Below are 6,000 nucleotides of genomic sequence, written 5' to 3'. Positions count from 1 at the left end.
GTGGCAGCCAATGCTAGTAAGGTGCAAGTCGTCCAAGGTAAATGGAGAAGCTCTGCTGCACGTCTCAATTCACTGAAAAGTGGATATTATGGTGTGCATCTGTGCAGACAATGCATTATTATCCGAATATGTCATAATTGATCAGTCATGATCTGTACCCTGTGGGCACTGCACCAGTCCTGTGAATTACAAGAGAGCGCACAGTCCGCCAAGGTAAGTCCAAACTGAACACATTTGCTGCTAAATTTTATCAATGTCATGTGAAATGAGCGTCAATGACTTGCAGGGTATTGCTTTCAGTTTTATAAGATCTGGAATTATCGTCTTTGTGTGGAGTCTAGACTTCTATTACTTCCTCTTCTAAAAACACCTACCCACACAAAATACATAGCTGCCAATCTATGCTCATGAAGGAGCTTATTCACTTCCTTTGTATTTTAAGCAGTGTCTGCGTGGAAGTCATGTTCAGTGTCGTAAGCAGAGACCAGCTGGTCATATTCTCCTTCTACGTATCTTGGTGAAGGGTTTTTCCGTCTTATTTATACCGGTTTATAAATGGGAAATCTCAACCCAGACGTCTTTGGTCATATGGAAACATTTACAACACTGGCATGGTCACTTCTTTCTGTGTGGAAGCCTCTGTCTCTCATGTAAAGGGTTTAACCGATCTAAAATATTGATAACATACAAATGTTTTCAAAAAGCATGATCTGTCCTTTTTTTTGGAAATGCATCCTGCCCTGTGTCATGCCCTGCCTCCAAGGGCTCACAAGCCCAAGGGGGCCTGTAGGTCATACAAAAAGGAAGATATCTTTCACTTTGAGTCAGTCATTTGGCATTGCATTGCTTGTGGCAGCCAAAGCCCCCAGAAAATGCATTGGCCAAGTTAGGCAATGGGGCAGATTTACTCACCCGGTCCTGTCGTGATCCCGCGGCGCGTTGTCCGACGAGGATTCGGGTTGTCCGACGGCCCGCCCCCTGATTTCTGTCGTGTGCAAGCCGACGCCGATGCGCCACAATCCGGTCGCGTCCGCCAAAAATCCGGCGCAATTCGAAAATTGTTGGGAAACCCGACGAAAGTGCGTCCGACGGGCCCTTAGTAAATGAGCCCCATTGAGATTCCTCCTTCTACGCAAACCCTGTTTTTACTTGTTATGTTGCATTTTGGAATGGGTATTTTTTGTTTCTGTTTTCGCCCATAAAGTAGAAACTTAAAGGGGGGCTCTGCAGGGGACATTACATTAAAGAGGCGCTCTGCAGGGGAGATTACATCAAAGGAGGGTTCTGCAGTGGACATTTAATTAAAGGGGGGGGCTCTGCTGTGAACATTACATTCAAGGGGGTCTCCGCTGTGGACATTTCAATAAAGGGTGGCTCTGCTGTGGAAATGACATTAAATGGGGGCTCTTCTGTGGATAAGTTTTTTTAATGAGTAGCAGCTGTATTCCCCTCCTTAGGCTTATGCTCATACTACTATAGTAGCATGTATATACAGTATGTATCGTTTTTTCCTCATAGTAAAAAGGCCAAAGACAGGAGACATCATAGATGTTTGGGGCTATAGAAATAGGGGTATTATAGTGTTCCCTTTTCTTTTCCCTTCTTTTATAGACAAACAACAGAAAAAGTAACACTATCAGAAAAGGGGGCAGCTGCAGGAAAGAGGGCATTTTAGACTGAGTGCTGCTGGAAATGGCACATTATATGGCAGGGCGCATGTGTCACTGGCTTCTCCATCAATTGTTTGATCCGTTGGTTCCCCAATTCATTATTACCACTAAGCACAGGATATAACTCTTTTGGGGAGATTTCTTGTTGTATAATTGTCGCAAACTTTTGTGCAAACATCGTTTTTGCTGGGTTTTTTAGCGAGAAAAAACTGCAACTCTAAAGTCACGCAATGGCGGAAAAAATACACCACAGAGTGTGCAACACATTTATCAACTGAGAATTTTCAAAAGAATGCAAATTTAATCGCAAAACTAGACCACATCGGAGGTCCAGTGCTACAACAGGGGGGAGATTTATCTCAAACTTGCTAAATTTTGAGATATTCCTTTGCAAAAACATTGCAAAAAGGCAGAAATTGCACAGATGTTAAACATACGTGCGACTGGTGTAGTCTATTCCCATAGAGCACACACAGCTGATAGCTTGTACTTCTGGGGTGGTATTTTGTACTGCACTGTGCTATTTGTAGTTCTGGGGTGGTATTTTGTACAGCACTGTGTTATTTGTAGTTCTGGGGTGGTATTTTGCACAGCACTGTGCTATTTGTAGTTCTGGGGGGGGGGGGGTATTTTGTACAGCACTGTGTTATTTGTAGTTCTGGGGTGGTATTTTGTACTGCACTGTGCTATTTGTAGTTCTTGGGTGGTATTTTGTACTGCACTGTGCTATTTGTAGTTCTGGGGGGGGGGGGGGGTATTTTGTACAGCACTGTGTTATTTGTAGTTCTGGGGTGGTATTTTGTACAGCACTGTGTTATTTGTAGTTCTGGGGAGATATTTTGTACAGCACTGTGTTATTTGTAGTTCTTGGGTGGTATTTTGTACTGCACGGTGCTATTTGTAGTTCTGGGGTGGTATTTTGTACAGCACTGTGTTATTTGTAGTTCTGGGGTGGTATTTTGTACTGCACTGTGCTATTTGTAGTTCTTGGGTGGTATTTTGTACTGCACTGTGCTATTTGTAGTTCTGGGGGGGGGGTATTTTGTACTGCACGGTGCTAATTCTAGTTCAGGGGTGGTATTCTGTACTGCACTGTGCTATTTGTAGTTCTGGGGATGCTATTTTGTACTGCACTGTGCTATTTGTAGTTCTGGGGATGCTATTTTGTACTGCATTGTGCTATTTGTAGTTCTGGGGAGCTGTTTTGTACTGCACGGTGCTATTTGTAGTTCTGGGATGGTATTTTGTACTGCACTGTGATATTTGTAGTTCTTGGGTGGTATTTTGTGCTGTTCTGTGGTATTTATAGATTCTGTGATGGTTTTGTGTCCAGTATTATGGTTATTGGTGCTTCTATGTTGGTGGTTACAAATGCAGTCTTTTAAAGTTGAAATTACAATGATAAAAAAGGAAAAAAAGGATTGTGATCTCTTGCTATAGACCATTTCTTACATTATAGGCTCTTTCTTCAAATGCTTCTGTGCTGTAGGAACCCCTATGGTCATCCCCTGGTGTTGTGATACAACCACTCTGTAAGTGCTCTGAACAGTACATGGCAATGCATACTCATACTCCAGCGTTACATTTGATAGGATTCATGTAAAGAGTCTGAGATTGGTAAATTCTGGTCCTTGTATACTGGCTTCCACCTTTGCACCATGTCCACGAGTCTTATTAGCAAACAAACGTATTGGTGTCCAGGCTGACATGGGATGTCCTGGCGATGATAATGGAGACGTTCTTACCTGGCAATTACTCAGGGTATGTATTACAACAGGAAATCAAAATCTAGAAAAAATAAAACAGAAGTACCGCACTGCTTCCCTTATGCACAGAATGACTCAAAAACCACAAAATCATACACAAGCACAGCAAACAGTCCAGCATCCGGAAGAAGAAATTAAAACTTATCCTGTTTCATCATCACATTCAGCATTTACTGTATTTTTCGGACTATAAGACGCACAAAAAATCCTTTGATTTTCTCAGAAATCAAAGGTGCGCCTTATAGTCCAGTGCGCCTTATACATGAACCGTACTTACAGACAACAGCTGCCTTGAACTGTGCACAGGTCTGCCACCTGCTGGTCATTCATCCTTGTAATCCGGTGCGCCTTAAATATGAACGTAGACGTTTTAACAGGCATTTATTAATGGTGCGCCTTATAATCCGGTGCGCCTTATAGTCCGAAAAATACTGTACTCAATTTGGCTTCGTGCCATAGTTTTAGTCAGTAGTGGCCCATGGCCACCCAAACCACCAGCACATTTTATACTCATTTAATCCTTGTACATTCTTGTAAATTTTACATTTCACAAATATGAACTTGTCGTCAGTTTTGACCATGTAAGGCTGAATGCAGCTACAATACTGGAATATTTCTGCGTTTTTCACAGTCCTGCTGCTACACATACAACATGATGGTTACACAGCTCTCCAGGGACAATACCCAACAATGTCAATAGCTTTGTATGGTCAGAACTGCTGACAGATTCCCTTTAACTTCTTTCTACAAATTGTTACTATTGAGCTGTATGTAGTAGTTATTCCATCACTGAAGCATTAATTTCTTGCATTATTCCTAATCTATGTCCTGCTGTATGTTATTCCTGTAGTGACTGATAGTATAATTCATGTACTGTAACATCAATGTTATATCTAAACTGCAATGGGACATCTATGTTATCATTAAACTATGACGTCACAATAGGGCACATTTACTTACCATTCCATTGGCGCCGACGATCCGGAATGTCCGATGAGGATTTGGAGCTGCCGCGATTCACTAAGGTCGTGCGTCCAATTTCCTGCATGTGTCACGTCCCCCACTGAGGTCCGCCGGAGTTCACCTTCTTCTTCCCGGTGCATGTGAGTGCTGATCTTGTGACACAATTTGGTTTTTAAATTCCGCGGTTTGTCCGAATCAGTCGGGTTGTCCAACGTCCACGCCCCCCAAATTGTGTCTCATACAAGCCAGCGCTGATGCGCCACAATCCAATCGCGTGCACCAAAAACCTAGGGCAATTCAGGGAAAATCGGAAAAAAAATTGTGAAAACCGACGGAAATGCGTCCGACGGACCCTTAGTAAATGTGCCCCTATGTGTTTTAACCTCATACTGTGGCATTAGTTTGTGTATAATCAGGGGTGGGATCTGGTTAGCTCTCTCTGGCTAGCGTGAGTCAATTGTTAAGCAAGCTCGGTGAGCTAGGGAGAAGCTGGGCTGTGATCCCGCTCCCTCCCCCTAGTGGGCTGCAGAGAACGGGGGCCTCATTATCATATCCACCTGCATTGCGTCCCTGCTTTACTGGGTGCACTCCTGCTACTGGTTACTGGGTGCACTGCTACTACTGGTTACTAGGTGCACTGCCACTACTGGTTACTAGGTGCACTGCTACTACTGGTTACTAGGTGCACTGCTACTATTGGTTACTGGAAGCACTGCTACTACTGGTTACTGGGTGCACTGCTACTACTGGTTACTAGGTGCACTGTTACTATTGGTCACTGGAAGCACTGCTACTACTGGTTACTGGGTGCACTGCTACTACTGGTTACTAGGTGCACTGCTACTATTGGCTACTGGGTGCACTGCTACTACTGGCTACTTGGCTACTGGGTGCACTGCTACTACTGGCTACACTGCTACTACTGGGGACACTGCTACTACTGGGGACACTGCTACTACTGGTTACTAGGTGCACTGCTACTATTGGCTACTGGGTGCACTGCTACTACTGGCTACTTGGCTACTGGGGACACTGCTACTACTGGCTACACTGCTACTACTGGGGACACTGCTACTACTAGGGACACTGCTACTACTTGGGACACTGCTACTACTGGCTACTTGGTGCACCGCTACTACTGGCTACTGGGGCACTGCTACTACTGGCTACTGGGGCACTGCTACTATTGACTACTGGATGCACTTCTACTACTGGCTACTGGGTGCACTTTTACTATTAACTTATGTGAGAAATACTGGCTACAGGGTGAACTGTTACTACTGACTTATGTGAGAACTGTTATTATTGGGGGCATTTGTACTACTGGCAAATGGAAGCATTACTGGCTACATTATTACTACGGACTACTAGGTGAACTGTGACCATTGGTTGCTTGGGGCAGTAAGACATTTGGCTATTGTGGGGCACTGCAACTGTATCGGCTACTGTAGGACACTGTGACTATATTGGCTACTACGTGGCATTAGTCTGTGACTATATTGGCTAATGTGCTTTTTAATTTATCGGCTACTGTGTGTGCCCTGTTACTATATTGACTAACATGGAATCCTGTTAATATATTGGCTACTTTAGGTTACTGT

The sequence above is a fragment of the Engystomops pustulosus genome, chromosome 4 (assembly GCF_040894005.1).
Source record: "Engystomops pustulosus chromosome 4, aEngPut4.maternal, whole genome shotgun sequence".
NCBI classification, from domain to species: Eukaryota; Metazoa; Chordata; class Amphibia; order Anura; family Leptodactylidae; genus Engystomops; species Engystomops pustulosus.
The sequence above is the reverse complement of the archived record's forward strand: the minus strand, read 5'-3'. Positions refer to the sequence as shown.